The 25,839-nt window shown below is 38.5% G+C and overlaps 1 non-coding gene across 1 annotated transcript; it reads right to left on the reverse strand.

Annotated features, from left to right (window-relative positions):
* Positions 1 to 1,108: 1,108 nt before the first annotated feature.
* Positions 1,109 to 1,219, reverse strand: LOC148696338 (small nucleolar RNA R71). The gene has a single exon (XR_015963851.1). It is a non-coding gene; the product is annotated as a small nucleolar RNA R71 (small nucleolar RNA).
* Between the last annotated feature and the right edge of the window lie 24,620 nt (positions 1,220 to 25,839).

Consider the following 25,839-nt stretch of genomic DNA (forward strand, 5'->3'; position numbering starts at 1 on the left):
GGAAGTTGATTTAAGTTGCATACATTTCATATGTGGAAAAGAATCATTTAGCCATTCCATTATCCATTGGTTTACATCAACTTGCTTTACAATCTGATTTCGTTATAATCTGTCCATTTAAATGCATTTCGTCCAAATACAATTTCCCCCATATTTTGTTAGGTTTTAGGCTTAGAATCTGTCTTATCTTGTGTTTTGAAGCATTTTGAGTCAAGCTCAAACCTAATTTTCGTCCAAAATTGAGTTTAGTGTCAAAACTGCCCAATTTGTGTTTTTAGGCAGTTTTGAGTCTATTGAACTTGTTTTGAGTCCTTTGAGTCTTTGTTTTGTCCACATTAGTTAGAAAGTGTTTTGATTTGTGTTTATAAGTGTTTTGATTCAAGTTTCCATCCAATTTCGTCCAAATTAGTGTAGGTGCTCAAAACTGCCCAGAAAGTGTTTTTTAGGCAATTTTGAGTATTCTAGTTGCTGTTTTGGGTTTTAGGATTGTTTAAGTGTTCTTTTCATTGTTGTTTGCTTCTTGATTTTCATTCACACTTGTGTTACTTTGTTTCAGGTAGTATATGTCAAATAGACTTGTTGAGTTAGGCCAAAGAATTGAACGGTTGAAGGGCCACACTTTGGACAACTTTGTGCCATCAAGTTCATCCCTAATCCGTGAGGAAGAGGAAGGGAATTCACCTAGTTCAACAAGTAAAGAATCTGAGCAATTTGATTGGGCAAGAGAGGAAGAGATGGCGGGCAACGAAGATGAACTTCGAGCTTTGGAGGACTTTGCTCAACCAATCATACCAAATTCACCTTCATGCATCTTGCTGCCCACAGAAGCTAGAAACTATGATCTCAAATCTTCACATTTCCATATGTTTCCTTCATTTTATGGCTTACCTAATGAAGACCCTTTAGCTCATATTAAAGAGTTTTACAATGTTGTGAGTGGTTTACCTTTGCAGGGAGTAAGTGAAGCAAATTTGAGGATGAGAGTGTTTCCTTACACCTTGAAAGATAGGGCCAAGAGTTGGTTGATGACTCTAACACCAGGTTCCCTCACCACATGGGATGCCGTGGCTAAGAAGTTCTTGGAGAAGTTCTTTTCCACTCAAAAGACAGCCACATTAAGGGGACAAATCTTCAACTTCAAACAAGATGATGGTGAACCTTTCAATGAGTGTTGGGAGCGTTTTAAAGGCCTCTTGATACAATGTCCACACCATGGGTTACCTTTTCATTTACAAATGCAAATTTTCTATGATGGACTAACCCAAAATTGTCAATCAACTGTTGATAATGCAGCAGGTGGAGCATTGAAGAAAAAGAATGCTCAAGAATCATATAACATTTATGAGATGTTGGGGTCTAATGCTCAACACAAAGATTTAAGGGGTAAGAAAGTTGGAGTTTATGAAACAAGTTCTAATCATGAGCTTTTGTTGCAGGTAGCTAATCTAGAAAGGAAGCTTGAATCCGTGCTCAACATGGTGCCAAAAGCTAATGAAGTGTGTGCCATTTGCAACATACCAAGCCATCCTACTCACCAATGCCCATCTAGGGAAGCTTACCCCGAGTATGTTCAAGAACAAGTGAACCTCATGAATTCTTACAATCAAAGACCAAGGAATGATATGTATTCCAATACATATAACCCGAGTTGGAGAGATCATCCCAATTTTTCATGGAAGAACAACAATCCAATCCAAAATTTCCAACCAAAACCTGCCACTACCCCTAGTCTAGAGGATACGGTTAAGTTGTTAGCCCAAAACACTTTGCAATTCCAACATTCCACAAATAGCACTCTCCAACAACATTCAGCAGCCCTAACCAAAATGGAGACACAATTGGGGCAGATTGCAGATGCCTTGAACCAAAGAGAGGTTGGGAAGTTTCCAAGCCAACCCGTGATACTCCAAAGGAACCAAGAGCAAGCCAAAGCAATCACTACACTTAGAAGTGGTAAGGTTATTGATAATAGAGTGGGCAATGAAGTTACTAATGAATATGATCATGTGAATGCAGGTGTCACTCAAGGAGACAATGGGAAATCAATTGAGGAACCGAGCCATGCCACTTCCTCATTGGAAGCACCAAATCTTCACAAGGCCGAGAAACCATACACTCCACCAATACCATTCCCTGGAAGACTTGCCAAGAGCAAGCAGGATAAGTCATTTAAGGAGATTTTTGATATACTGAGCAAAGTGAATGTTAACTTACCTTTGCTTGATGTCATTAGGAACATGCCGGCATATGGGAAGTTCTTCAAGGAGTTAAACAGCTACAAAAGGAAGTATGGACCACATGAGAAGGTAGTAGTGTCTGAGAATGTTAGTGCAGTTTTGCAAAGAAAACTTCCACCAAAGCTCAAGGATCCAGGAAGTTTCTCTATCAACATCACCATAGGGGACAAGAAAGTAGAGAAAGCGATGCTTGATTTGGGTGCTAGCATCAACTTAATGCCTTATTCAGTGTACCTTCAACTAGGTTTGGGAGATTTGAAGGCCACCACCATTTCATTACAACTTGCAGACAGATCAGTTAAATATCCAAGAGGTATAGTAGAAGATATTCTAGTTCAAGTTGATAAACTAATCTTGCCTGCAGATTTTGTAGTGTTGGACATGGAAGAAGCTCCTATACATGATCGTGAGTTGCCAATATTGCTTGGGAGACCCTTCATGGCCACAGCCAAGACCATCATTGATGTGCAAAATGGACTCCTCACTATGACAGTGTTAGGAGAGACAGTTCAATTCAAAGTGTTTGAATCTCTTGCTCATCCTTCTTCATCTCTTGATTGTTATGCCATTGATGTGCTTGATTCACTTGTATTCTCTAAGTTCTTGCAGGCACAATCGAATGAACCCTTACAAACTGTTTTGAGTCAATCTCAAGATGAGTTTGATGAAGAAGATGCACTCATGGAAGAAGTAGCTGCCTTGGAAGCATTGGCATTGTATCCTTTGAATGTTTCACCTCGTTTTGAGCCTTTAGAATCATCAATATCACATCTAACTCCTTCCACTGTTAAGGCACCAAAACTTGAACTTAAGCCACTTCCACCACATCTAAAATATGCATATCTAGCTGAATTTGAAACTCTTCCAGTTATCATAGCTTCTGATCTCACCCCAATTGAAGAAGATAAACTAATTAGGGTGTTAAAAGAGTTTAAATCAGCTTTTGGTTGGTCTATTGCAGATATCAAGGGAATAAGCCCTACCATGTGCATGCATAGGATCCTTTTGGAGGAAGGAGCAAAAACAAGCCGTGAACCACAAAGAAGGCTCAATCCACACATGAAGGAAGTTGTTAGGAATGAGGTGTTGAAATTGTTAGATGTGGGGATCATATATCCCATATCTGATAGCAAGTGGGTGAGTGCCATTCAAGTGGTGCCTAAGAAGGTGGGAATCACGGTGATGAGAAATGAAAACAATGAGCTTGTGACCACTAAGCCCACGGCCAGTTGGCGTGTTTGCACCGATTACAGGAAGTTGAATTCTAGCACTAGAAAAGATTACTTTCCTATGCCTTTCATAGATCAAATGCTTGAGAGATTGGCGGGTTACTCACACTATTGTTTTCTTGATGGTTACTCAGGTTACAATCAAATTGCAATCGCTCCGGAGGATCAAGAGAAAACAACCTTTACTTGCCCCTTTGGCACATTTGCATACAGGAGAATGCCTTTTGGACTCTGCAATGCTCCAACAACATTCCAAAGATGTATGTTGGCCATCTTCTCTGACATGGTAGAAAGGTTCATTGAGGTATTTATGGATGACTTCTCAGTGTTTGGTTCCTCTTTTGATGAATGTCTTAACCATCTATCGTTAGTACTTCAAAGATGTCAGGAAACAAATTTGGTTCTCAATTGGGAAAAGTGCCAATTTATGGTGAAACAAGGAATTGTGTTGGGGCATGTAATCTCTAGCAAAGGAATGGAGGTAGACAAAGCCAAAATTGACGTCATCACCAATATGGTAACCCCCACCACTGTGAAGGGAGTAAGAAGTTTTTTGGGCCATGCGGGTTTTTATCGTCGTTTCATTAAGAACTTTTCAATGATCACTCGTCCATTATGCAATCTGTTAGCTAAAGATGTTGCATTTCATTTTGATAAGGCTTGTATGGATGCATTCAATACTTTGAAAAATGAACTAACCTCGGCTCCTATTATTATGGCACCAGATTGGTCTTTACCTTTTGAATTGATGTGTGATGCCTCTGACTATGCTATTGGTGCAGTTTTAGGGCAAAGGGTGAACAAGCTTCCACATGTGATCTACTATGCAAGCCGGACTCTGCATGATGCTCAACTTAACTATTCCACAACTGAAAAGGAGTTGCTTGCTGTTGTTTTTGCCTTAGAAAAGTTTAGGTCATATCTTGTGGGATCTAAAGTTATTGTGTTTTCTGATCATGCAGCCATTAGGTATTTGATGACAAAGAAAGATGCTAAACCACGCTTGATTAGATGGATACTCTTACTACAAGAGTTTGACTTGGAAATTCGAGATAAGAAGGGCAGTGATAATGTTGTGGCTGACCATTTGTCAAGGCTTAATGAAAACCAGGGAGTTGGAAAACCTTTGCCCCTAAATGAATCATTTCCAGATGAACAACTCTTTGTTGTTCAAGAAAAAGAACCATGGTATGCAGATTTTGTTAATTATCTTGCTTGTGATATAATGAGAAATGACCTTTCTTTTCAGGAAAGAAAGAAGTTCCTTGCCATGGTAAAGCACTACGTTTGGGACGAACCATATTTGTTTAAATATTGCCCTGATCAAATCATTAGGAGATGTGTCCCAGAGAGTGAGCAACAAAGCATTCTAACGTTTAGCCACACATTGGCATGTGGAGGCCATTTTGGTGCCAAAAAGACATCTCTAAAGGTTTTACAATCTGGTTTCTTTTGGCCTACTTTATTCAAAGATGCTTTTGATTTTTGCTCTAAATGTGATAGGTGCCAGAAAATGGGGAACATTAGTCGAAGGAATGAAATGCCATTGAACAACATTTTGGTGGTGGAACTCTTTGATGTTTGGGGAATCGATTTCATGGGACCATTTCCATCCTCTTTTGGCTACTTATACATATTGGTGGCAGTGGATTACGTATCCAAATGGGTTGAAGCCATTGCTACAAGAACTAATGATCATAAGGTTGTGTTGAATTTTCTTAAAGATGTGATTTTTTGTAGGTTTGGAACCCCAAGAGCTATTATTAGTGATGGTGGCAGCCATTTCTGCAACAAACCTTTTGAATGCTTGATGAAGAAGTACAACATCAACCACAAAGTGGCAACCCCGTACCATCCTCAAACTTCAGGGCAAGTGGAGATTAGCAATAGGGAGATCAAGAACATTTTGATGAAGACTGTGAGCCCTACAAGGAAGGATTGGTCATTGAGGTTAAATGATGCACTATGGGCATATAGAACAGCATACAAGACCCCCATTGGCATGAGTCCTTATCGCCTTGTGTTTGGGAAAGCTTGTCATTTGCCAATGGAGCTTGAACACCGTGCATATTGGGCCATCAAGAAGTTCAACTTTGATTACAAGGATGCTGGAGTAGCAAGGAAGCTCCAACTTAATGAGTTGGAAGAGCTTAGAAATGAGGCATATGAGAATGCCAAAATCTACAAGGAACGGACTAAGCTCTATCATGACAAGGCCATCCTAAGGAAGGAGTTTCACCAAGGTATGAAAGTACTTTTGTATGACTCACGTTTGAGACTTTTTCCAGGAAAACTGAAGTCTAGGTGGGTGGGACCATTCAAAGTCTTGCAAACATTTCCCCATGGAGCTGTGGAGATAGAGAACATGAAGAATGGCACTTCTTTTAAAGTCAACGGGCAGCGATTGAAACCATACTTGGATAAAGTGGATGAAGAGCAAGTGTATCAAGTCGTGGATGTTCTTGAATTTTCAACACCATGAACAAGCTACCATGTCTTGCCTAGACATTAAATAAAGCGCTTGCTAGGAGGCAACCTAGTGTGGTTTGTGTTCTTTCTTTATGTTGTGTTTATTTTGTTACCATTCTATTTTCTTTGCCTACTTACATTGTATACAAGTTTAAACATCGAGGACAATGTTTAGATTAGGTTTGGGTGTGGTTTGGAAGTTTTGTTTTGTGTTTGTTGTTTTGTATTTGTGCCTATTTGAGGTGTTAGTTTTGGTTAAAAGTGTTTTTGCATGCTAATACGAATGTATATGAGGATTATGTTTGAAAACAAACGATTGGGTTGCTATGGAAAAGAGTTGCATCTTGTTGTCATTTATAAAGCTATAACTCTTGAAATTATGATGATAGAGGTACCATACTCAAATTCTGGAAGAAGAATAGTGGAGACTACCCTAGTGAGTTATTTTGAGCCTAATTGCTTATTTGAGAGGGTTTAAAGTGTTTATACTCCTATCTTTTTCTTTCATTTTCACTTTAAATGATCTCATTATTTCTATTTCGTTTGGATGCTAAGAATCATTTTCCTTTGCAGATACCATGTATTTAGTATCATTCATGAATGAACTCAATGAGATGATGTTAGGCTACGCATGTTTAACTACTAAAAGGCTTAAATCCTACCCATTTGTGTGCTCCATTCACCCTCGTTGCAGCCAAACACTTTAGCCCAATTCTTTCATCACCCACACCATAATCTACCCATTCTAGCCCATTACAAGCCATACCTTATAGTTTGGGGAATACCAAGGTGATGAAGACTAAAGGTAAATTGAGCTTAGAACAAGATTGTGGCATGTACCGAGGGCACCTATGTTGAAGATGCTTCTAAAAAAAAAGGGGTTATAAAAAAAAAAAAAAGAAAAGAAGAGAATTAAAATGGATACAAGTTCCAAATCTCCTCATTATAAGACATAGGGCCTGGATGCCAAAAACAAAGAAGAAAGAAAACAAATGCAAGTGAAGAGCATGATCCTCAAGAACACTTTGGTATGCCCCAAGCTCTAGTACTTCATATCACTTCTCTCGTAACCTATAACCTAAGCCTTACATTACAATCTTGAGAAAGACCTAGCTGATCATTGAGGATGTATTCATGGGTGATGGTAAGTGTGTGTGTTATCTATATTCTTAGCATTTGATTCATTTCATGAGATCTACTCAGAAACTGTGCTTCCATTTCAGATTTCATATGTGAGAATTTTGATTTCCTTTACATAATTTCACTCATATATGTTGTTGAGAGACTAAACCTTAAGATCTGAGTGAAAACTTGAGTGGAGGCTGTGAGGAGTAGAGTTGAGGCGAATTCTATCTTAAGCATTTGGGTATGGTGACTTTGAAGTCGTAAGACATGGAGAAATATCTTTATACGTTACAATTGATATGATTCTTTGAAGTGGAAATATTTTGAGTTGAATGAATGACAAAATCTTCATTGGTTCTTATTAGTTTGTTTAAAGCATGTTTTAACCAAGTTGTTTGCAGATTTTGTAAATGTTTGTGGGTGTCATCACTGTAAACCCTCAGGAGACACAACTCCTCCAACTAGGGACACCTAGGGGTTCAAAGGCTTGTTGCACATGCTCAGTGCAATCGTTTGGCCAGCGAAAGTGGTTTAGTTAGATGTTTGTATTTTGTGTGTTTTAGTTTTAAGTTTGCTCGAGGACTAGCAAAAACCAGGTTTGGGGGTATTTGTTAAGTCACATTTTGCATGCATTTATATCTTCTTTATTTGGCATCTTTGTGATTGTTTTGGAGTAAACTAGTTGCGTTTTACATTGTTTTGTGTTAGTGTGCAGCCAAGTGTGTAATAATATCAATCGGAAGACAAATGATGAAATGTGGTGCAATTCGACCACATTGGATGGTTCTAAACAGAAAGTGATGCATTGGAGTCACTTTGGGTGGTTCTAAACAAGGCAAAAACATGCAACCACATGCATGTCCACAACCTGCCCGTGCACTCCCATTTGGTTCCAAATCAGATTATGCACCTCTAAAACATCAAAACATGCATTCACATGCATGTCACAACCTTGTGCCGTGTTTTCCCTTGCATTTCCACACTCATTCCCATTAACTAAAACATTCAGCAACATTCCACCAACAAACACAATCTGACCGTGCATTCCATCACCTTAATCCACTTCAACCTTGCAGAAATTCACATGCATGAGTCAATTAAAATAGCCACATGCTTGAACATTGTCCATTCCTTGCAGATTCCATGTTTTAACACCCATTTCATCCCATCATTCCATATCATTTCCATTTCCTTCTTGTCCTGCTCCTTGATGCACTTCCACCACCGAAACACATCACCTTTGCATTTCCATTCCCTTTCTTGCCCATGCCGTGAGCTTTCTGCCATTCCCAGAATTTTATAACCAATTTCTGGTTATTCACTTCTCTTTGCAGACATTGCACATGCATCTTGATTAAATAAACCACACCTTTGCAGATTATGTCCATGCTTTGCAGGTATCATGCCAGAAATCCATCATTCCAACTGAAATATGCTCTGCCATCTGAGTTAAACAAATGGTAGATCCAATCTGATTGTCTCTCCATCATTAGACTCATTCAGAAATGCACCAAGACTTAGGGATTTTCGGACTCAGATCAGGGGGGATCAAACACAGCCTATTACACTCCATTTTTCTGTCCATAACACTCACTAATCTCTCTCTCGGATCCATTCAATTACATACACCATTTTGCTCCATTTTCTGCCCATCATTCACTCTCATTCCCCCTCTCCATTCCATTGCATTCGACACTCTCACACTTTCACAGAAACTGTCCATTTCTCTCCATTTATGCACCACTCACAGAAACCATTCGACATTAGTTTCTCCACCCTCATTTACAATCACATTTGGGAGCTCCAACACCGAAGGCACTCTTCAAGGAATTCAACATCAGTTTTGCTTCAAGGGTTCCTTCTACTTCATTCTATGTTCATTCATGTTGTGTATGTTTATGTTAAATCTTGTATAAACATGAATTGTAACTAATCCTCCTCTAGGGATTCGATGTAACCTTGCAAAGTTTGCCATGTAATTAAGTTAGAATGCTCATTTTGTCCATCTATTTCTTGTTTCATTTTCTGTTTTAATGGTGACTTAGTATGTTGATTTTAATGTTTGATCATCATTTGAATTAATCACTAAGTTGTGTAGCCAAGATTAAAGCACACATCATGCATAACCTTGGTAGATATGTGAATGAATGAAGGGAGTGTTTAGCACACATCCTGCCGAGTTACTCCCTTTGGTTTTATGAAAGTTTCTTGTACATTACATAATCTCTCATCATGAACCAAAGTTGCACATCACAATTAGGTTCACGATTAGAGACATTTGATCAAATCCACACATCATATGGCTGATCATATCTAAGTGAAACAAACTCAAGAAATAGGTAGATGAATGAGTATAAACTAACTTGACAAACATGGATTTAATTGAGCAATGGTGAAATCGAATCCCTAGTTTCATTTCCATTGATACTATCTCATTATATTGGTTGTTGATTCATTGATTTGTGTTTACTTCATTCTCTTTTGCTTTCAAGTTAAAACAACAAAATCTGCATAGTTTGATTAGTTTGATTCAAATCTGCCTATTTAGACTAGTTTGATTCATTTCTTAGATTTCTTGCAAACAAGTAGTTGCAAAGGTCCAATTAGTCCCTGTGGATTCGACACCCTTGCTTATGCCATTATACTAAATATATTCTTGCATTAGGAAGGAAATATACATCAACAATCACATTGCTCTTAAATTCATGTATGCAACTATTTAAGAGATGTATTTGTGTGTGTGTGTGTGTTTGATAGGAGCATATTTATGCTAATTAGTTATGTTGTTTTCTTGCATTTAGTTAGTTAATTCCTACTTATTATAGTCTTTTAAGCTATTTTCGTGTGTTTGTAGGTCCTAATGGCAAAGTAGGCAAGAAAGTGCATTTTGGAGCCATTTGGAACAGTTTTGGGCATCAATTGGATAGCTTATGAGTGGAGCAAGATGGATGGACGAATTTGAAGACCAAATGACACACCCCGATCGGGATCAGGGCATGCTGGCCGTCACGTGGGAGTGATGTAACCATGTGCACAGTGCGGAAGCTAATAAAATAATAATAAAAGTAGTACGAATAAATAAAAACCAGCTTTACACAAAGTAAGAGCATACATGTGCAAGCATAAGTGTGAAAACAAGTTCAGAGCTCGAAGACCTAATGCAGTCCGGGAGAAAATAACGCTACAAAAGCACACCCGAAGGTGGTCCTTGATGCGTGATTTATACGCACACAAATTAAACCCTCTTTTTATCAATTGTAGTATATGTATAAGTAGGGATCGTTCTGGACTGGGGATTAGGAGGGATTGTTAATCACTTGGATTTGACTCAAAAACGTAAAATAAAGTTTAAAACACTATACTAGACTCAAAGAATGCAAAACTAAACTTTAAATCACTAAGACAAACCAAAGACTCAAAATGCTTTAAAACATAAACTAAATTGAACAATAAGGAAAAAGGGGGGAAGAGTTTTGATTTGACGAAAATTGAAATAACAAAACAAGTTAATAAACTAAGCAGAATGTAAATGTGAATATGGATGATGGAATAAATGGAATGAAGGCTAGCTAAGGGGTTCTTCTCCACACATGTTATACTTGCATACAAGATTGATTCTCAGTTGGTCTTTCGATAAATTATGAAACTCAATGCTCCAAGTTAATTAGGTCCGCTTAAATTAACTTTCAGATTTCCCTAAATTCATTGGATTGAATGGAATACACATTACAACCAAATTATTCTTAATCAAAGTCCCTAACTATGGAATACGCATGATAGAGACATTCAACAAAGATCATTAAGTTCAATGAAAATTAGAAGTGTTGACGAGGCATTCGTTACTATGGAATACGCATGAAACTTATGCCAAGAATTCGTTTAACGCGATTGTTTATAAGCAACCTCCACTACTTGTGAATATAAGTTCATAACGATTAGGTGAAACTCACTTATATTCTAGCGTCATATTCATGCATGAAAATTAAGCTTGCAATCTCAATGAACATACATAAATAAGTTATCAATCAAACAGTTAAACGAATTGAATCCACAACTTATGAAATTCCAACCAAAAGTAATCAATTCATATTGCAAATATAAACATAGTTTCGAATCACCCCCTAGCTAAAGGGGGATTAGTTCCTCATTACTTTGAAATCAAAGAAACACCTAAACATTCCAACAACTCAAACTTGAATTGTATGAACGTTTAGGCATTCTTCTCTTCCATTCCTCATACGTACAAAACAAAGAGAATTGAATTTAAACTTTGAAATCAAAGAAACACCTAAACATTCCAACAACTCAAACTTGAATTGTATGAACGTTTAGGCCCTCTTATCTTCCTCGTTGTTGTAGCACAAGGTCTAAGGTGAGGTTTGGGAATTATGGAAATGGATGAGGAATGGTGGAAGGGGGACTCACGGTTAGGGAATAATGGAAGTGTTTGAGGGGTGTTGTGTTGTGAAATGGAATGAGATGTGAATTGAATGAATGAATGCAAGGGTATTTATAGGAGTAGTGGAGGGAACATATGGCTATGTCATTTGTAGGTGAAGTAGGTGGATGTTGTAGGTGAAGTAGGTGGATGTTGTAGGTGAAGTGGATGTTGTAGGTGAAGTAGGTGGATGTTGTAGGTGAAGTAGGTGGATGTTGTAGGTGAAGTGGGTGGATGTTGTAGGTGAAGTAGGTGGATGTTGTAGGTGAAGTGGATGTTGTAGGTGAAGTAGGTGGATGTTATGTTAAGTGATAAGTGATAAGTGATATGATATGTGGTTATGATATGATAAGTGGTTAAGTGGTGATGATAAGTGATAAGTGATTAAGTGATATGATATGTGGTGATGATAAGTGATAAGTGCATGTGGGTTAACTAATGAAGGAAATGCATGTGCAATGACAATGTGTTAGAATGGATGTGTGTTATGCATGGCATGATTGGGATTAGGAAAGGTTTAAATGTCCTAAAACTAAAGAGAACAAGGTTCCAACACTTTGGCTCCAATTAGGTCTTCAATTTCGTCCAACACTTTGGCTTCAAGCATAAGCTATCCGTCCTTAGCCCAAAAGTGCTCCAAAAGTCTCCAAAATGCATCTTTTTGCTCCTTTAGCCCTTTGGACCTACAAACACACGAAAATAGCTTAAAGTACTAAAATAACTAATGAAACATAACGTAAATGTACGAGAACAAGCCATTTAAGTCGCATAAATATGCTCCTATCAAATACCCCCACACTTAGCTTTTGCTAGTCCTCGAGCAAAACAGAAAAACAAAACAAAAAGAACAAAACACAACCTACACCTTCCAACAATCGTATCAGGGACTTCCAATGCACATGACAAGTTAAAAATCATTATTCTCACAGATTTGAGCCATCTTTACACTTAAGTACATTCTTAATCATAGTCACCACATACTAGTTCACAATTAAGCAATTAAAACACATTTCAAATGTAGTAACATGCCTTTAGAGAATTCCCTCAATTTCTTACTAGATGTACTCTCGTTTTTCACACAGATTTTCTGACTACACACCCTACACTAGGTATATGTGAGAAGATTGATGTAAACATGTAGACGAACACTCACATATGTTATAATAAGGAAAGCATTTTCTGGAGTTAATAAGCATGTTTAGATATGATCTCATGAATGGAATGCTACTACTTAGACGCGAGAACCAGTGACACCATAAGCTCATACCAAGTTCAAACTCTACAATTGAAATACATAACACTCAATATAGAAGTCAAAGGGTAGTAACGGGGCTAGGGTATTGGCTAACAATGAAAGGTGAAGGATAAACAAACATTCTTAAAGCAATAGTGAGCAAAGTATTGAATTAGACACTTAGAATTCCCTTAAGAACGCAGAAGTCAACTTTGAACACCCAAGGGAAAATCACACAAAACTTAGGGCCATATTCAACTTTTTGGACCCTTTCTTCAACCATCAACGCTCGTGAGTTCATTCTTACTTATTTTCACTCCTCTTTTTTTTTTTTTTTTTTTTTTTTTTCTTTTCTTCTTTTTCTTTTGAATCTCAAAACATACATATAAACGTAAGAACAAACTTTTACTCCCCCACACTCATTTTCTTGCATAATGTAACTCAAAAGGAATTCATTTAAGTCATGCTCACTAAACTTTAAGAACAAGGGTATAGGAAAGTCCTACTCTAAGCTAGGTAAGGGGTGATGTGGGTAAACAAGGAATAAAGGCAAAACGAGGCTCAACGGGGTTAAAACTTACAACATATACGAAGTATGGGAAGTAAGGCTATTTGGCTATGGTGGTGATCACTACACAACTTCTTCTTGAATATGTGTTATGCAAATCAATAACATGCTTTGAATGAAATGGGCATGAGTTCTAGCATTTGGAACTATATGATGAAACGCCTTCTAAGTAGTAACCAAGCAAAGAATAATGAGATCATGCAACGACTTTAGAAAACAAGAAATCACAGATTATACTCTCCAAAGAACGTTATAGGCTCAAGTCTCTCAGGGTTGTAGCGTTTGTTTGAGTTCCTTCCTTCAAGCATGTTACAAAAACGAATTTTTTTCTTTTATGATTGCGTGTGAAGTCATACATTATAACCATAACCAAGCATATACCAAGAGTAAATCAAACTTTTCTCTATGTTTATAACTCTTTCTAACCGTCATGCAATTATAAACCAAATCCTTATCATTGTGTTGGAAGGTACCCTAAGACACAAACACACAAAAACGACTCAAAACACTCTTTTTAGGGTTTTTAAAACAAGTTTTTCAAATTTTTATGTGATTTTCGGAGTTATAAAACAAAACACACTAAAACACTCTAAAACAACTTTAAAACACCTTAAAACAGCAAGGAACAACATTTGAAGTTATGGGTGATAAAATCCCACGAATTTGCATTAAATAAACTTAGTTACCCCCCCACACTTAAATCAAACATTGTCCTCAATGTTTTAAGCATATGGTTCACACAAAACATAAGTAAACACACAAAAAATATTTAAACATACTAAACATGGCAGAATGTAATTAACAAAGAGAAGAGTTTAGGGACGCAAATCTGGTTATGGAGTGTAAATTCCCTCTTCTCCTTGGTGATTGCATTGAGGCTTTGATCTTTGTGATTCCACAGGCTTACTCTTGAACTGGTTTCCGCCCATCGTTGATTTTCCTTTGTGCTACTCTTGAACTGGGCAGCAGGATTCCTTTTAGGGTCTCCCCCGAAGGTCTGAGCTTCCTCCTGTTATCTGTTTCTTTGTTCAATCTTTGCAGGAGTGGTCCCTTTTCTGGAAGTGTATCAACCGTTGAAGATGACTACTCGAGAGCAACGCTAGGTAAGCAATCAGGAATAGATTCCGGGCAGTTGGCTCCAGATCGGTAGACTGACTCCAAGTGCCGGCTGATTGCTTCTTTTACTTTGCCATGCAAGTAAGAACAAGGACAAAGAAAAAGACAGGGAAAGAGCATGATATGAGATATTTTTGCTTTTGACCTTGATGATATGAGATACCTTTGCTTTGAAGAAACGGTGAATGAATCAGCACATGCTTCAATCCGCCGTTTCCTCCTGGGTCATATGTACTCCAGGCATCTGGTATCATCTTTGGGGAAGAAGAAAGAATTGAGTATTTCGAAAGGCTTTGCTGGGAGTGCGCCCTCAGAGGTGAGGGAGAGTTGGGCATTTTCTTCAGGTTTGCCCTGCCATAAAAGACGAAGGTCGACATATATAGAGATAATATCAAGTGGTGGTACTTTTTACCCTTGTCGACAAACGTTTTGATCCCGCAAATCCGGCTTTTTGAAATAGTGGCGCCTCTTCGATCTTTGAATACGCCTCTTCGATTTCTGAGCAGGCGCCCCTTCGATTTCTGAACGACGCCCCTTCGCTTTCTGAACGACACGTGGTAGTGCAGATGCGTCTCCTTTTGACAAAGTTGAACGCGTCTTCTGAAAAGCAGAGAACGCGTCGCCTAAATTACGCCGGAAATTCCGGCTTTTCGAATTGGTGGACGCGTCGCCTTGGCTTCTTATAGAGCTATCGATCACCACAACAAACACACTCTGAAGAATTCCCATTCTTGAAAATCGACTCCGGCCCTTTGAGAATTAACTCCATCCACCCCATCTCTTTGAACACTTTTGAAAAATGGCAAACCCATCGAACCTTAGCTTAGAATTGAGTCTCAGCAGTGATACGGCCGCGCCGCGTCAAGGTAACGTATGGCGCCCTTCTTTCTTATCTTCTAACGGTCCTCTTTCAGGTGAAGACTCTGTGATGCAGGACGCCACAACAGCTACAATAGTAGCTAGGAACCTCCTTACTCCAAAAGATAGTAGGCTGCTGTCAGGACGGTCCGATGAGTTGGCCGTTCAAGAATCCCTCGCACTTAGTGTTCAGTGTGCGAGTTCTGTGTCCAACATGGGCCAACGCCTGCTTGCCCGCTCCCGTCAGGTGGAATCTTTGATGGCAGAGGTGGAAAGTCTCAAGCAGGAGATCAAACTGCTTAAGTACGAGAATAGAAGTTTGCACGTGCTTGCCAACAACTATTCGACGGGTATGAAGAGGAAGCTTGATGAGCTACAAGAATCCAATGGTCGGATGCAAAGTGACCGTCAAACTGACCGTCAAAGGCTTGCGGCTTACTTCCAGAGGCACATTTTTCCGGGCTCATCCAGCGTTTGGCCAAGTATTGAGGCCTCTTCTTTGATGCCTCCCGCTCCGATACCTTCCGCCCCGATGCCTTCCGCCTCGATGCCTTCTGCTCCGATGCCTTCCGCATCTATGCCTCCTGCTTCTAGAGTTTTGCCCAGTAGTGGGGCTTCAAGTAAACGCCCTTTGTGAAGCTCCATCATTCTGCCATGTTTTTTTTTTTATAAATAAAATCAAACGGCATGGAATTGGTCCTTGAATGGAAGGTGATACTTGAAGTGAACCGGCATTGGTTCAAATTCTAAAGTGGGTGCCTGGATCATTAACCACATGTTAGTATAAAAGAAAATTGAAATTCGGGGAGGCGGCTTACCTGTGTGCTCCAAAATGAACTCCAGAATAAACACCCCTTCGAAAGTTATGACTTGTCCCGTGTCATAAAATCCAACTTCCTTGGGAATTGTGGTTTCAAATATGTCCTCTTTGATGCCTTCTACATCTTCTCCAGCCACTACCTTCTCTTGAATCATTCTTCTTGGTGTACAAAGTCCTTTGAAGAATTCAACACCATCTAAAACTTGCTGTGTTGCACCAAGAATTTGAATAGCATTTTGCACCTTTGGGAAGGCTTCCACGATGTCCTTTTTACTCTCTTCTTGGTTGGGAATCAAAAACCTGCTAGGAAAAGGGACATTGGGTGGAATAACATCAGAATAACATGGAATTGGGACGTCCTTACTGGTGGTGGGTGGTTTAGAGGGCTTAGGGGGCTGCGGCAAGGGTTGTTCTACCCTTGCCGTGTGCATGTCTTCTTCCTCCTCCTCAATTAGCAGCTCTTCATCCACTTCTAGGCTATGTTTGGACATTTTTAGGTCAGCTCCAACCTCCATAGCACTTCCCAAAGTGATAGCATTATGGATTTCAAAATCTTCCTTCGAGTTTTCAATAGTTGAGTTGGAGAGTTCACTTTGCTCTTGAATTTGTTTCATGAACTCCATAATCTGCCCAAATTGCTCGTCCAATTTACCCAACTCCCTGGCTTGATTTTGTGACCCCTGCGCCAAAGAGGTTAGTAATTGAAAATTTTTATCATTATCCATGGACATACTTGAACTTGATTGGAATTGTTGTGGGGGAGGTTGTGGTGGCTGCATAGGTGTTGTATTGAACTCCTCATATGGTTGCCAATATGCTTCTTGTTGAGCCTCCTTGGCTTGATTTTGTGACCCCTGCGCCAAAGAATTTATTTCATTAAGAATTTGATTATAATCTATTGGCGAACTTGAATTTAATTGAGCATATTGCATATGAAGTTGTGGTGGCTGCATAGGTCTTGAATAGAACTCCTCATATGGTTGCCAATATGCTTCACGTTGAACTTGTTGATCTTCCCACCATATAGAGTTTGAATGATCCCTCCAATCTCTTTGTGGACATTGATTGGCTTGAAATCCTTGCCTATATGAAGCACCAAATGTAGGGACACTCTGCATTGTGGTCCTTTCGGCATACGGCGACAATTTAGAAGTAAGATTTGCCAATTGAGCTTGAATGCTAGCAAAATCCATATCTTACTTCTCTAGTACCTAAAATCAAAGAAAGAGAACTAAATCAAATATCAAAAGTAACAACAAACAAAGAAAACAACATTAAGTTAGAAACTAAAACGAAAACAACTAAACCAAAAAAAAAGAAAAGAACCAAGGGATTAGCAAAGTTGCTAATCCCCGGCAACGGCGCCAAAATTTGATGCGTGATTTATACGCACACAAATTAAACCCTCTTTTTATCAATTGTAGTATATGTATAAGTAGGGATCGTTCTGGACCGGGGATTAGGAGGGATTGTTAATCACTTGGATTTGACTCAAAAACGTAAAATAAAGTTTAAAACACTATACTAGACTCAAAGAATGCAAAACTAAACTTTAAATCACTAAGACAAACCAAAGACTCAAAATGCTTGAAAACATAAACTAAATTGAACAATAAGGAAAAAGGGGGGAAGAGTTTTGATTTGACGAAAATTGAAATAACAAAACAAGTTAATAAACTAAGCAGAATGTAAATGTGAATATGGATGATGGAATAAATGGAATGAAGGCTAGCTAAGGGGTTCTTCTCCACACATGTTATACTTGCATACAAGATTGATTCTCAGTTGGTCTTTCGATAAATTATGAAACTCAATGCTCCAAGTTAATTAGGTCCGCTTAAATTAACTTTCAGATTTCCCTAAATTCATTGGATTGAATGGAATACACATTACAACCAAATTATTCTTAATCAAAGTCCCTAACTATGGAATACGCATGATAGAGACATTCAACAAAGATCATTAAGTTCAATGAAAATTAGAAGTGTTGACGAGGCATTCGTTACTATGGAATACGCATGAAACTTATGCCAAGAATTCGTTTAACGCGATTGTTTATAAGCAACCTCCACTACTTGTGAATATAAGTTCATAACGATTAGGTGAAACTCACTTATATTCTAGCGTCATATTCATGCATGAAAATTAAGCTTGCAATCTCAATGAACATACATAAATAAGTTATCAATCAAACAGTTAAACGAATTGAATCCACAACTTATGAAATTCCAACCAAAAGTAATCAATTCATATTGCAAATATAAACATAGTTTCGAATCACCCCCTAGCTAAAGGGGGATTAGTTCCTCATTACTTTGAAATCAAAGAAACACCTAAACATTCCAACAACTCAAACTTGAATTGTATGAACGTTTAGGCATTCTTCTCTTCCATTCCTCATACGTACAAAACAAAGAGAATTGAATTTAAACTTTGAAATCAAAGAAACACCTAAACATTCCAACAACTCAAACTTGAATTGTATGAACGTTTAGGCCCTCTTATCTTCCTCGTTGTTGTAGCACAAGGTCTAAGGTGAGGTTTGGGGAATTATGGAAATGGATGAGGAATGGTGGAAGGGGGACTCACGGTTAGGGAATAATGGAAGTGTTTGAGGGGTGTTGTGTTGTGAAATGGAATGAGATGTGAATTGAATGAATGAATGCAAGGGTATTTATAGGAGTAGTGGAGGGAACATATGGCTATGTCATTTGTAGGTGAAGTAGGTGGATGTTGTAGGTGAAGTGGATGTTGTAGGTGAAGTAGGTGGATGTTGTAGGTGAAGTAGGTGGATGTTGTAGGTGAAGTGGGTGGATGTTGTAGGTGAAGTAGGTGGATGTTGTAGGTGAAGTGGATGTTGTAGGTGAAGTAGGTGGATGTTATGTTAAGTGATAAGTGATAAGTGATATGATATGTGGTTATGATATGATAAGTGGTTAAGTGGTGATGATAAGTGATAAGTGATTAAGTGATATGATATGTGGTGATGATAAGTGATAAGTGCATGTGGGTTAACTAATGAAGGAAATGCATGTGCAATGACAATGTGTTAGAATGGATGTGTGTTATGCATGGCATGATTGGGATTAGGAAAGGTTTAAATGTCCTAAAACTAAAGAGAACAAGGTTCCAACACTTTGGCTCCAATTAGGTCTTCAATTTCGTCCAACACTTTGGCTTCAAGCATAAGCTATCCGTCCTTAGCCCAAAAGTGCTCCAAAAGTCTCCAAAATGCATCTTTTTGCTCCTTTAGCCCTTTGGACCTACAAACACACGAAAATAGCTTAAAGTACTAAAATAACTAAAGAAACATAACGTAAATGTACGAGAACAAGCCATTTAAGTCGCATAAATATGCTCCTATCAGTCCTACACTGGTAATAATCTGTCAGATATGCCGGGGAAATCCTCAGGGAAGCCACCAAAAGTGCTAGCCAACTAGAACCTGGAGGGGCGCAAAACAAAAAGTGTGAGTGGGCAAAAACAAAGCTTTTCAAAAACCATTTCATAAACAAGATTCTAACCCCTCGCCGTAAAACCTGTATACTTCTCAGAAAAATAGAATATACATATATATAAATCATGCTCCGAAATATGCCATGTCAAATGTCTCTAAATAGAATGCAAGTGCTTAGGAATGTCAAATCAATGCCATGTAATCTGTCAGCCGGAGTCACCTAACGTGACCTGTACGGCTGAATCTAGAGCTCAAATCTCCATCTCACTAACTATACCTGCACACGAGTCGGAACCACCTAAAGTGGTATGTACGACAGGACTGGGTGTAATATAAGTACGCTTAAGTGCTACGATCACGTGAAGGCTGGGCGAATAATCGCGGGTCACCTACGAGTCGGAACCACCTAAAGTGGTCTGTACGACAGACTGTGCACCTAACTTGGATCCAAGATGAGCATGCGATGCGGGAGGTGAACATCACGTGAAGGACTGTGCCCAACTCTGGGCGGGAGCACTAACACCGGGGGTGCAGGTTATGAGCTCTCTATGCATCTCAAATCACTACTGAATGTAAACATAAATCATAACTCACCTGGCAGTTACCTGTGCGTCCGCAGCACCAAACATATATAAACATATGCGACTCATAATGCGTAAATAAATGGCAAACTATAGGCATGGCATATAAACGTATAATGTTTCAAAGAAATTTCTAGGAAAAACGTAAGTATATAGGTATATACGGAAAACCAAAAGCCCACTCACTGGTATGTAGAAGGGTCATAACCCCCTTGCCTTAAGTGACCGCGCTCGTCCTCGGGATAGGTCTCACCTATATGCGAAACAACTATAAAAACGTTAATTTTAAAGCACATAACCAACCGTATGAAATAACTTCTCATACAATGCTCAAATGGGGTGTATGAATACACCAACGTGATCTACTCAACCTCAGGAACATCCCCATATTTTTAGAAAATTTTTCCACCGTCGCATGTGCCGGCCACGCGCAGGCACGTGCTTGGCACACTGACGGTGTCAGTTAACGCCGTCAGGAATATTTCGTTAACTTTAACGGATTCCGTTAACGCCGTTAGGAATATTCCGTCGTCTTCTCCGGCGAGGCTCCCGCGCCGTCACCGACGCCGGAAAATAGTGAAAATTTCAAAACTTTGTAACTTCTTCGTTTTTCAACCAAATTTCACAAAATTGGTACCAAAGTGAAGCTTACAACGAGAGGAACAAATTCATACCATTTTCAAGTGCTAGAACACACGGAATCTCGCCGGGAAAACACCACCAACTCCGGCCAACCTTGTAACTCACGATCCCGACGTCCAAACCCTTCAAACGAACCACCCCGAGCCTCTTAAGGACCTCACCAAGCTTCCTACAAGCTTGAAATTCCCAAAAACACAAGAATTAACGTGTGCATGAACAGTGACAAAATCGGGGTATCCCGAGTTCGACGTGAAAACGAAGGTATCCTTACCTGAAATGGGTATGGTTGAACTTCTACGGACCTCACGAGCAAGAATATATACTTTGTTTCCTCGATCTGTGAAGATTTGGAGGGTTTTTGGGTGTGTCCGTACAAATGGAATAGGAAATGGGGGAGAGAGGGAACTCGGGGCAAGGGTGCAGGGCAGGGAAAAAGTGAGGGGGTGTGGGAGAGTGTGTGTCTGGTCCACAACCTGCCAACAACAATCCAAAAACAACCACACAACAAAAAATCACACTAGGGGCAAAATCGTCATTTCACCCTTATGGTTCGAAAATTCCAGAACGGGCTATCACACCAAAGGTTTCTAGGAATGTGCTTAAGAGTTGGAGAAGCAAAATTGGAAGTTTTGAAGACAAGGAATTAGCTACAAAGAAGGAACTGATAGGAGCATATTTATGCTACTTAGTTATGTTGTTTCCTTGCATTTAGTTACTTAATTACTATCTATTTTAGTCTTTTAAACTATTTTCGTATGTTTTTAGGTCTTAATGGCAAAAGGAGCAAGAAAGTGCATTTTGAGGCTATTTGGAGCAGTTTTGGGCATGGATTGGATAGCTTAACTATGGAGCAATGTCGATGGATGAAATTGAAGTCAAGAGAAGCTAGGAAAGGCTAAAAATCTGGAGAAAGAAGTCACAATGCAAAGAAGATAAGGAAAGAGCAAGAAATAAGGAACCTTATCCAAATTTCCTTATCTTATCCGAACCTTATCCAACCTTATCTTATCCTATCCTAATCTTTTCCTACCTTAATTCCAACTTCAAAGAGGACTCATTTTCACATTAAATCACCTAAATATCAAGTTCTAGAAGCCCTATTTTCGTGCATTAAGTTTATGCCACATGTAACCCTTCTAGAAGTTCTAGAATCTGCCACAAGGACCATTCCTTGTCCTCCTTGGAATCTAATTGAAAGTATTCTTGTTCTTTGGTGATTTGGAGTCCTAATTCCTCTCCTTTTCAGCCCAAATTCGTGCCTCCCCTTCACTCTATAAATACTTGATGCCACAACGCTCAAAAACCACCACCCTCTACCACAAATTCACACCACACCATCCACCACACCTCAAGAGCCTAAATTCACACAAATCCCCATTGTTGGCAGCAAGGAAGGAAGAAGGAGCCACCTGGAGCGTTTCTAGGTGTATTCAATCTTTGTTTTCAATGTTTAATTTATATTCTCTTTGTTTTGTTGTAAACATGAGGAACTAATTTTGTTTTGGCTAGGGGAGACTTTGAAACCATGATTATATTTGCAATATGAATTGATTAATTCCAGTTGTTATTTCATAAATTGTGAATGCAATTTACTTAACCGTTTGATGGATAACTTATTCTTGTTTGTTGATTAAGGGTGCACACTTAGTTTGCATGCATGAATTTGGGGCTAGAATATAAGGGAGTTTCACATAATCGTTACAAACTTATATTCACAAGTAGTTAAGGTTGTTTTCACAATCATGTTAAGTAAATTCCTAGCATGAGTATCATGATGTCATAGTTACAAGTGCTTTGTCAATACTTATGATTTTCATAGAACGTAATGATCTTTGATTGTATCTCTATTATGATGTCATGTAGGGGACTTTTGAAGAATGCTTTGGGTTGTCGTATGATGTCATCCAATCCAATAACTTAAGGAAAATCTGAGGGTTAATTAGTGATGTCACGGTTAATCTGGGGTGTTGAGGTTCATGGTTTATCGAAAAGCAACTGGAAATCAATTTGTATGCAAGTGTGTCATGTGTGGAGAAGAACCCTCTAGCTAGCTAATCACCCATTCATATTCCCCAAATTCGTTCATAACTTTGTCTAGTTTAGTTTCTGTTTTGTTTTAATTCAAATTCGTCAAAACCAAAACCCCCCTTTGTTTTAAGTGTCAATTAGGTTAGAATCTGAGCTATTGTGTGTTTTTAAGTGTTTTGAGTCAACACTAATTCAATTTTCGTCCAAAGTCAGTCTTAGAGTCTAGTTTGAGTCTTTTTTATTGTTTTGTGTTGTTTAGAGTCTTTTAAGTTTGTTTTGAGTCATATAAGTTTAGTTAAGAGTCTTTTGAGTTTGTTTAAGTGTTTTGAAGCATATTTTTGTATCTTTGAGTCAGTTTTCATTAGATTAGCAATCCCTCCTAATCCCCGGCCTAGAACGATCCCTACTTATATCTATACTACAATTGTCAAAAATAGGGTTTAATTTGAGTGTTAGAATATTTCACATCAGGAACCTTATCCTATCTTATCCAAAACATTATCCAAACAAACCTTATCTTATCCTATCCTAACCAACCTTATCCTTTTCTAAATCTAGCATTATCCTATCTTATCTTATCCAAATCAGTTTGTGCCTTAATTCTAGCTATTCAGAAGGGATTAGTTATATATTTAAATACATAACACAAATTCTAAAGACCTTATCCCTTGTGTGCCGCATATATGCCATTCCTTGGCGGTTTAGGAGTTGTAATCCCTATCCTACACCTATGTTGTGTGTCCTTGTCCCTTTTGGTCCAGAAGTATATCTAATTACATTCTTTCTAGAAGCCTATTCCTGATCTTAATTGGTTCGCGTGCCTTTCTATCCCTTTTCCCTTTGGTTTTTGCCAAACCCTAGTCCTTTTCTCATATGATTGTGCAATCCTTTTCCCTTCAGAAATTGTGCAAAACCTAGCCTATAGATACAAACCTTTGCCGCAAGTTTCAACCATCCATTCACTCATTCATTCATTCATACATTCAGCCATCAAAGACCATAATTCACAACACATCACCCTAGTGTCGCAAGCGAGGAAGGAAGGAGAAGAGGACTTGTGCAATCTGCCATCCAAGGGAGTGTCGTGCATGCCATTTGAGTGTGGAGCGTTTCTGGGTTCTTTCTATCCTTAGTTTTAGTTCAATATTTATTTTAATTTGGTTTTCAATTATGATGAACATGAGGAACTAATTTCTTTATAGTTGGAGGTGAATTCAAAGCCATGATTATATGTTTTATATGAATTGATTACGTCCAGTTATTTTTCTTGAGTCTTGAATGTGATTTGCTTATCTAAGTAATCAAAACTTGTTTATATATGTGGGTTGAGGGTCGACACTTAATTTGCACGTATGAATTTGATGCTAGAGTATAAGGGAGTTTCACGTAATAGTTATTCACTTATATTCATGATGCGAACTAATTAAGCACACAAATTAAAACCCTCTTGTGACAATTGTAGTAAAGATGCAAGTAGGGATCGTTCTAGACCGGGGATTAGGAGGGATTACTAAATCACTTGGAAACTGACTCAAAAACGTAAAACAAACGTAAAAACACTAAACTAGACTCAAAGAATGCAAAACACTTATAAACACAAACTAAGACACTTTCTAACTAAATTGGACACTAAAGTAAAGGGGGATTGAGGTTTTGACGAAATTAAACTAAATGCACAGATTGTAATTTAAAGGCAGAATGTAAATATGAATGTGATGAAAATATGGATGAATGCTAGCTAGAAGATTCTTCTCCACACATGTCACACTTGCATACAATTTGATTTTCAGTTGGTCTTTCGATGAATTATGAAACTCAACACCCCGGGTTAATTAGGTCCGCTTAAATTAACCGTCAAGTTTTCCTTAAGTTAATGAATTGGATGATTGCATGCGACAACCCAAAGCATTCCCCACAAGTTCCCTACATGAATTGCATAATAGAGATACAAGCAAGAATCATTAAGCATCATGAAAACTATAAGTGTTGACGAGGCATTCGTTACTATGATTGCATGAAACTTATGCCAAGAATTTATTTAACGCGATTGTTTATAAGCAACCTCCACTACTTGTGAATATAAGTTCATAACTATTAGGTGAAATTCACTTATATTCTAGCGTCATATTCATGCATGAAAATTAAGTGTGCACTCTCAATAAACAAACATAAATAAGTTATCGATCAAACAGTTAAACAAATTGAATTCACCATTCATGAAATTCCAACCAAAAGTAATCAAATCATATTGCAAGCATAAACATGGTTTCGAATCACCCCCTAGCTAAATAGGGGTTTAGCCTCTCATGTTCACAACAAGAAAAATAAAATTGAATTTAAACATAAAGAACAAAGGATGGATTACACCTAGAACGCCCAACGAATCCACTTGAATTTCTGCGCGTCTAAGCCCTCCTTCTTCTTCTCCTTGCTGCGGCAATGAAAGTCTAGGTGAGTTTTGGATGTTTTTCTGGTTTTGGGATTGGGTTATGGAGGTTTAGTGGTGCGGCAATAATGGGAATTGGAGAAATATGGAAGGGTGGCTGCGGCTAATGGACAAAGAAAATGGGATTTGCGGATGGAATGGAGAGATTTTTTGGGTGATGGTGGCTGCGGCACTAATGGGAATTAATTAGGTTTTTAGGTGGCTGCTCCATATCAAATGGAGAATGGAGAATATAATAATATAGTGGCTGCGGCTTATGGGAGAGGATTCTGTGTGAATGGGGCTGAATCAATTATGTGTATCATGGCTAGGGCTAGAATTAGGGTGAAAATCTGAATGGTTTGATGAATTGAATGAATGGCAGCGGCTAGGGTTGGAATTAGGGTGAAAATCTGAATGGTTTATTATGGTGAATGGCTGAAATCTCTAGGGTGAAAATTAGGTGCGGCTTATAAGAATAATGAGATTATTAAGGTGAATGGCTGATTAGAATAATGGGCTATGGTGGCTGCGGCAAGATTCAATTTTTTGTCTTTTAAGGTGAATGATTAATGGGAACTTGTGGCTAAGTTGTAAAATGTAGGGTTTTCT

Source organism: Pyrus communis, chromosome 6 (assembly GCF_041283825.1).
Source record: "Pyrus communis isolate YQ-2024b chromosome 6, ASM4128382v1, whole genome shotgun sequence".
Taxonomy (NCBI): domain Eukaryota; kingdom Viridiplantae; phylum Streptophyta; class Magnoliopsida; order Rosales; family Rosaceae; genus Pyrus; species Pyrus communis.